Below are 9504 nucleotides of genomic sequence, written 5' to 3'. Positions count from 1 at the left end.
TACCTCTTCACATCTCTCTCTCACACACACAAACACACCACGTTTCAGTGATAAACCACTATTACTAATTTTCCTTTTACCCGCTTTCATCTCTTTTGAAAGGATTTTTATGGACATTACTGTTAAAGCACATAAATATATACATTTACAAAAAAGCGATTGAAAATAAATGTGTATTACAGTGCCCATCCTTAGTTACATGTTAACATTAAAGTTGAGATTAAACAGAAGTAGTGCCAAATCTTTTCTGCTGCATTGTGATGTGACATATTGTAACAGATTATTGAAAAAGAAATGTAGGCCAAGAACTTGGCTTTACACATCAGTTGTTGATTTGATTGTGAATGGTACTCTAAAGAGAAAGAAGATGAACACAAGCTTGCCAGGAAGGGTTTAAGTGGAAAGTCCCTGTATATGTTAATAGAGAGAAATCTGACATTTTCACTTTCCAAATATAACAAAATATGTAATATATAAAGTATAATAATAATAAATAAATAAATAACTAAAACATAAAAAAAACATTTAATAAAAATGTATGATGAAGAAGCACTGTTATTAAATGCATGTGTTAACACACGGATGTTGGCAGTTTTTTAAATAAATATTATTTATCAGATGAATATAAGTGTTTTTAATAAGCTTGTTTATTCAGCTCATGGCCAGTCTGTTCTCACTGTTGGGAGAGAGAACAGACTAAGAGGTAAAGAAATTGATAAACATGATAAATTTGGAATAAGATACTTGAAGTGAAATGAAACGTTATATGCAAACCCATTTTACAGTAATTCTGTAATGTGACGTAATTCAGAGAAAATTCAGAGGATATCCAAAACATCTAAGGCAGAACTGACTGGATCAGCTGAAAAGCCATTTCACAGGTGGAGGCAAGTTATTACATTCTGATGAAAGATTACGAAGGCATTTAACACTGATAAATCATTCAAAATAATAACTGGGGTTTGTTTTAATAAAGTAAATATGGCCAACTTCATATTTCATATTGACATATAGTTAATTTATAATTCAATCAAAGATGAACATTTTTCTTAAAATATATTAAGTCTCAGGTAATTTAGGAGCTTGTTTCTTCATTTGAACAGTTTTGAAGAAATGTAGCATTACATCATTTGCTCGCCATGTGTTTAACTTTAAACAATCACTTCTGGCCATAATAACTCTTCTTCCATTGAAAAATCATCTCACATTAAAATCCATCAACATATACGTTTAGAACATGTTTTTGCTAGTAAATAGTGCTTGATTTGTTAATATTTCTCACAAGATTTTCACTTCACAAGATGTTAGTTGATGATGAAATCATGTGGATTATTGTGATGTTTTTTTGTTTTTTTTATCAGCTCTCTCAGACTCTCATTCTGACAGCATCCATTCACTCCATTGGTGAGCAAGTGACGTAATGCTACATTTTGGATGGCCTGAAAGTGAGTATATTTTCAGCTAATTTTAATTTTGGGTTGAACTATTATGTTAACCACACAAAACGACACTTCTTTCATGTGAGGACTTTCTCCCGTTTTTCTTCACACATTGCAAACATATGAGTGACCCGCTCGGTCGGTCTCTAAATGAACTAGCTCTCACTCCCTGAGCGTTTGACTGTTTCCACAGCAGGTTGCCCATCAGACAGTGTGTGCTCAGTGACCTGACCCGCTCTCTGTAAACTCAAATCACCAATCATGGCTTTCTTGTTACATCTCTGTGAATCTGTCTTCCTTTTCTTTATTCCCCCTGTTGTCCCCATGATGACACCTTCAACTGAGGTGTAGTGACCTCTGCAGACCTGGACTTTACTGCAGCTTCCAATGAAGGGCCTCTCTCCTTTCTCTCTCTCTCTCACACACACACACACAGTTTTCCATGTTTTATGGGGAAATAATGATTTTTATACTTTAAAAACTATTGTGTTAGTCACAGAAAGAAGAGGTCTGTATTGGAAAAGTTTAACCTCAGTCAAACACAATGAAACACAATGTGGGAAAAACCTGAGTAAAGCACAGAAAAACATCAAAAGAGAAAAATCAACCTAGTGCCACAAAGACCCAGGACTGTTTGTGTTTCAAGGAAATATCTCGTTTGATAAGAGTAAAACAATGTGCTCATTTTAAACAGAACCGATCAATTGAATATTTTATCAGCATTCAAAAAAAAATTTCACACATGTTATTTGTGCAGGCCAACTATTTGCAAATAGAGGCCAAATCTCTTTGCCTTAAGCAAATCTATTGTATGAACGGATATTGACTTTACACAATCTCTCAAATGCACAAAGCTGGTCTAAATAAATAGTGAAAGAAAGACAGAGAGACAAAATACAAACCAGAGAAAGACAAATTCGATAAAAACAGACAACAGGCCAAACCAAACTATTAAATCCACAATAAGCCCAAACCCCTGTCACTAAATATCAGAACACTATTACTATATACTATTACAAACAGGTGTGTGTGTGTGTGTGTGTGTGTGTAGGTCTTCATGCTAGAATGGGGCACTCTAGAAAGCTGAAAGCTAAAAAGCTCAGTGGACCCTGAAACACTCAGTGGCCCCATCGAAATTATCACAGAGAAAAAAGACCCCCAACATTATAAACTCCTGAGCCCAGTAACCCTAAAGAGAGCCATGGGCTTCAAGACCTCCATGAAGGAAGTGGGCGTCTCCTTCCATCTCGCCCCAACAGAAAGCAGAGAGAGGGAGAGCGAAGAAAAGTCATGGAAAAACAGAATGGATCCAAAAATAATGGTGAGGGAAATGAAGGGATGAGAGATGAAGAGATGAAAGGAAAGACGGAAGGTGAGTGAAGTGAAGTGCTGAGTGAAGCGGCGAGCCATGGGATGTGCTTTCAAATGTCTGAATGAGAGAAAATAAGAGAAAGCAATGTTAACCAAGCAAGAAGGAAAGCAGTCCAGCTTTACCTATCTTCCCAACACCTTCCATCAAGAAGGAAAGCAGTCCAGCTTTACCTATCTTCCCAACACCGTCCATCTGGCCATATTTCAACTTTCCGTTGAATTGGTTTCATTATGACAGTTAGCTGTCACAGAATGTGTTCTTAAAGTGAAAGTTCACCTAAAAATTTATCTTCTGTCATCATATCCTCGCCCTCATGTTATTCCAAAACAAGTTTGACTTATTTTCTTCTGTGGGACACAAAAAGAGAAAAGACATCCACCACAGAACGGGCAGTTAATAAGAGAATAATTCATTTGAATCTGATTTTTCTCAGTGATTCGTTTGCATCAGTTATAGCTAACTGGAAATCTGTCTCTCACACAGAGCTATCATATATATTCACAAAACTTGAAATACAGTACACTAGTCAAGTAGATCGCTTTCATGATACTTTTATGGTGTTTTGCCTCTTTTTTGAAGCTTAAACACTTCAGTCCCCATTCAATGTAACAGCATGGAAAAGCGCAACCAGCTAAATCTGGAAGAAAGAAAGTCAAACAGATTTGCCGCAACCGTTGACATTCTGGAGTTAACTATCCCTTTTATAAAAGTAGCGCTCTATTTCTCTCGTAGACTCTGACTAGCACTAGAATTTGCCGTCAAGATCAGATGGCACGCACGGATTGTCGTGAAGCAGGGCTGTGGAGCGCTGCCAACTGGTATGTCTGTGATGTGGTCATGCACTGCTTATCCGAAAGCCCTACAAAAACAAGCACGTAACTCATATTTCTCTGAAACGGGTGCTACGGTAACCCTGCTAATTAGCAGCATTCGAAGCTAATCTACAGAAATGCTTTAAGACTAACAAGCGTTAAATAGAGAACAGCACAAATTCACCCATGAATTCCTCTCCCACATAAACACATTTCCAGATATGCTATCTTTTATTGTCCATTACAAACTCCACAATCAGCATTATCGTCAGGTGTTTCACCTCAAGACTGTACATTTGAAAAGTTTATTTGAGAGCTTGAATTACATACTTTAAAAAACAGGATAGTCTGTGACATTAAAGAAGAAAAAACATCCTGAAAGAGAGCAAGATCTTAGTTCTCAGGGTCGTATAAGTGACAAAAACGTTCTAAAGTTTAAAGTAGCCGTATACATTTTCACAGCAATTTACATGCAATGTCAATATACACTCTCAGGAAAGGCCAAAAAGCTGTCACTAGGGTAGTAGTGGTACTCTTTCAAAAGGTACTAATATGTAAACTTTAGGTAATAATATGTACATTTATTATTGTACTAATATGCACTCTTTAGGGGTAAATAAAGTACAAAAGTTTTTTTCTGGGTGTGTAGTATGAAACAGGTTTCCTGTGCTGTTTTTTTACATGACACTCTTAAAAAGGATAGTTCACCCAAAAATGAAAATTCTGCCATCAGAAGGGTATGTATGTCGAATACAGATACGGAAGAGAAGTTGTTGTTGAATGAAGTTATTTTTGTTTTATTTATGCACAAAGAAAAAACCCTCTTAGTATCATAAAATTGCGGTTGAACCAATGTTGTTACACTATGACTATTTTAGAGATGTCCTTATACCTTTCAGGCCATTGAATATGGTAGTTGTGTTGCTGTCTATACAAGGTCAGAGAACTCTCGGATTTCATCAAAAATATCTTAATTTGTGTTCTGAAGTCGAGCAAAGGTCTTACAGGTTTGGAACGAAATGAGGGTGAGTAATTAATAACAGAATTTTCATTTTTGGTTGAACTATCCCTTTAAGATCCGCTGTCTGTTAGAATATCTACAAGGCTGCAGTGTTGAGAGAGAGTTTCTCTATTTGTATAAGGCTGGTTTGTGCTCTGCTTTTTGTGTCCGGGGAGGAGACGACAACTTGGATAACTCTAAGGTCAAGGATCATGACCCCCATCCCAAGTCAATGCATGAAGAGCCGTCTGATTTTAAAGACTCTCTTGGCCCTCACATTCTCTGTGTGACAGTAGAGTATGAAACAATTGTCTCTCTCACATACACATAATTAACCTGAACCCGACACCCACATTTTCACTGTTGACAGAAAAACAAAACAGGGATGCATGAATTATGAGGATGTCATCACGCAGGCGATGCACGAGTATGTACTTGAAAGTATGTGTGTGTGCAACGGAATGATTGAGAAATGCTGTGATATCTAAAACTGATTTCACAATGCATACATGCTCAAACTAAAATGTTATCATCATGGAATGACTGACCATTATTCCATCATTAGATCATTAGATTCCTTAAAACTTTTTTAAAAAAAGGGATAGTTTAACCAAAACTGAACATTGTTATCATTTACCCACATGTTATTCTAAACTTGACTTCCATTTTTCTGTGGAACACAAAAAGAGATTTACTGAACATGTAGTTAGGTGAATGCAATACATCACTTTGATGCTTAATAAAGCACCACAGAGTCTCGCACTTCCACTTTTTTGGTGTAAAAACTCTTGCTATGTTTAATCAGTTTTTAACAAAAAAAAAAAAAATCCTCCTGTGCAAACCCAATGTTTCATACTCTAGTTCAGCAAGATGAACTAGAAATATTTTATTTTTGTTGTTTGAATGCTAGTTAGCAAACCAATGAAAAGGAGCATTCAAGTCTTAACATATACAATGGCTTTCCTCATTCTTCTGCTAGATGAACACATTATTCATTTCAGGGGAATGAGAAGAAAATCAGACTATTGTTTAAAAGTTTTGGGGTTGGTCATATCTTTCGATATTTTTGAAAGAAATGTGTGCTCAAGGCTGCATTTATTTAATAAAAAATACAGTAATATTTTTCCATGTTAATATATTTAAAATGCAAAGCATTCCTGTGATGGCAAAGCTGAATTTTCTGAAATTATTGCTTCAGTCTTCAGTGTCACATGATCCTTCAGAAATCATTATAATAGGCCAATTTAGCGCTTAAGAAACATTTCTTATTATATGTGCTGAAAACAATTGTGCTGTTTAATAATTATAAAGTTTCTCCTCCAAACCCACGGCCCCCGGTGAATCTCTGCTATAGGTTAAAGACCACAAATAGCTGCCTGAGTAATGTTTGCCCTTAGTTTTTATTCAAAAGACAGAGAACACACACATACACAAAAGAATTTCACTCCCTTTGAGCCTCACACCAAACAAACCGAATAGTGATGTGAGAGCCGAGGCATTTCTTTCAAAGCTGAATCCCATAGAGGTGTGCAGTGTGTGTCCTTGGGGCCGGCCATGATCTCAATGGCTTCTGGGGCCTGCTATGATGTGTATTCACAAGCATGCAGCTTCTGTTTGTGCTGGCACATGTGTTAATGAGAACGCAGTGTGTGTGAGTGTCTGTGTGTCCATGACCGTGCAGTGTGGGATTTCGGATTGAATGGAGCGATGAATAGTGGATTATGCTGAAAGAAGAGAATTGAGGAAGAGAAAGAGGCAAGACAGCGGGTGAGAACGACAGACAATATAACCACCGGCCCACTTCCTGTTTTTAACTGATCAACCAAGCAGACAATTGCACAGCGAGATACAGAAAGAGAGAGAGAGAGATCAGCTTGTCAGATGTCCCGTCTCTCTTTTATCTAGCTGGGATGAGCATTTAGTTCCAGACGGTCTTTGTTAAGCTTCTAAAAGCAGATAATTAAACCATTAACCATAAACCATTAGGGGCAAAGCATCACCTCTACATCCTCTCTTTCCGCCTTTCTCTTTTCAGGACGTCCCCTTTCTCACCCGTCACCATTTTCCTTCCATCTCTCTTGCTCCTCAGGAGGCGGCTAATTGAGAACACATTGGTTTGTCTTTGCTGCGGTTGTTCATTCTGCCTACTGATTTATTAGAGCGAGGGTCGCTTGACAGGGCGGTAAGTGAATCGACGGGTGTTAGCTGGTGAAGGAAGGGGTGCATCTTTTTTCCAATGACCTTTTTTATGTTCCGTTCTGTTTTAATCCTCCCTGGCTTTCTATTCCTCTGCCTTGTTTGGGTATCTGAACTGTTGAAAGAAATGTGTTTTTGTGGGACAGCAGCGAGACATGATTGAGAGAGATGGGACCCCACTAAACAGGCACCAAGCCAAATCCAGATCTCTGTATTTTCTTATAGTTTTATCATAGCTGACACCATACTGCAGACACACCCTGCAGCAGGCTTTAACTTCACCCAGACACTCTGGAAGAGACTGTGTCATACTATTTCCTTTTATTTGCATGAATACTGTTAGTCAAGTGTCTTGCTCCTAAAGCAATGGAAATTCACTTCATAATAATATTTCACCCTCTCGCTGAACCTTAGAATTAAACTCCCTTTGCATGTCAACTGAATATGGTTTGTGCTGTCAAATATAACTCCTTTTTCAAAGCTTGTGACAAAACTTATAACATTTCACACTGAAATTCATTTTGAGCTTCAATTTTCAATAAATGGTCTTGATAGACTCGGAAGACCTTTTGAGTTCTGGAATACATTTTTCATAGTACAATAATACAGATGAATTTTAAAATTCTAGCTATATGTAATGTTCCTGTAGCTCAACTGGTAGAGCATTGCGGTATCAAGCGCAAGGGGGTTCGATTCCCACGGGAACACATGATAGGTAAAAATTGAAAGCCTGAATGCACTGTAAGTCGCTTGGGATAAAAGCGTCTGCTAAATGCATAAGTTTAATTTAGCTATGAATTGTTAAGAACGATGACCACTAAAAAGGCAGATATTTCAGTTCTTTATTATCTTGTCTAAATAAATAAAAAATTTAAAACTATGAGGTATTCATTTTAAAATAAGGCATCATAACATTGTAATACACAGTATTAGAAATTGATATTTAGAGTTTTGCTAAATATTATATTTAACAGTGTTTTTAAGATTATAAGGCAAAACCATTGTTGATTTTTTGTCAATTTTGATCTTTAATCTTGACTCTTTTAAACTTTAAACCAGAAGGAAAACGCCCAAAGTAGGCTATAAATTTCAGATTTAATACATATACTTAAGTTATTTTTACAATTAAATATCCTGTATTGACCACTGGCAATACATTATATATATATATATATATATATATATATATATATATATATATATATATATATATATATATATATATATATATATATATATATATATATATATATATATATATATATATATATAATAAAAAAATAAAATAATAAAAATAAAAAAATAAAAATTTATATACACCGATGAACAATATCATGCATCCCTACTAGCAGAACACTATTTTAATATTAAATATACTCTGATGAAAGAAATATTGAAATGCAGCCCAAAACCGAACGCATCATTTCATGCACAATATTCCCAGTAGGATCCCATTCAGACAGTAACATTCCAGAAGCCACTTCAAGATTTCAGTCTCCTGGGAAACTGTAGTTCAATGACACAACACCTCATCAGAGAGAGAGAGAGAGAGAGAGAGAGAGAGAGATGGGCTTCTCACTGATCAGAGTAAAGCAGTACTACATGAGCTGATAGAGTAGGAGTGATGGAGGACTGGAGAGGGAAGAATAATCTTTCTTTTTTTGGTATTGAAAAACTGGCATACGAGGAGGGATGGAGTGAATGAGAGAGGAAGGCTATGAAATCTGTTAACAACCTCTTGACTAATGATGAAGTGTGTAAATTAGGTGTGTAGAATCCGGCTGTAGAAAGAAACATACAGCACATGTGCAGACTGACATTGACCGATAGCATTTAAAGAAAAAACAACTTTAGAAAGCCTCCGAGATCTTCAAACACAGTCTTCTAGTGAGTGCTCTTCTGAATCGTGCAAACATTCCACACTGATATTTATACTCCTAAGAAAACAACACAGCTGCTACCGTTAAGCTTTACAAAACCGTCAGAACAGCCAATCACAAACTTCAGCCCAAACTCCCATCTCACTTCACCACAGAGCTGTCCTGCAGAGAGAGAGCAGCAGTGAAATCTGGAAAATTAGATCCTAATAGACACTAGGAAACATGTTAACATATAGCTGCAAGCAGCGATGGCGGGCTCAAGCCACCAATGCCATCACCACCCCGGTGGCATCAGGTAAACTGTGCCCAGCGGGCACATGCATTCACAATATCCCTCTGGCAGTGAGGTTTTAAAGGATAGAGGGGAGCGTAGAGGGGAGCGTGCATTTGCAGTGGCTGGGCCACGACTCTGGAATACCCTGCCTTTAGAGATCAGACTGGCCCCTTCCTTGTCTATTTTTAAATCTTTGCTAAAAACTTTTTTATTTTCCTTAGTGTACTGACTACTGTGTTATGCTACATTTTGAAATGGGTGGTTTTAAATTTTTTGTCTGGTCTATTTTTATGTATGTGTAATATTCTTGCTCTTATGTTAAAGCACTTTGGTCAGCCAGGAGGCTGTTGTAAATGCGCTATACAAATAAATTGAACTTGAACTGGAACTTGAACTTGATATAGCAGTTAAAGGGTTAATCCGAATCATCTAGACTTTAAAATCACATTCACAGAACAATATATATATATATATATATATATATATATATAACTTTAGTAACACTTTACAATAAGATTTCATTTATAAACA

This window comes from Carassius gibelio, chromosome B8 (assembly GCF_023724105.1).
Source record: "Carassius gibelio isolate Cgi1373 ecotype wild population from Czech Republic chromosome B8, carGib1.2-hapl.c, whole genome shotgun sequence".
Taxonomy (NCBI): domain Eukaryota; kingdom Metazoa; phylum Chordata; class Actinopteri; order Cypriniformes; family Cyprinidae; genus Carassius; species Carassius gibelio.
The sequence above is the reverse complement of the archived record's forward strand: the minus strand, read 5'-3'. Positions refer to the sequence as shown.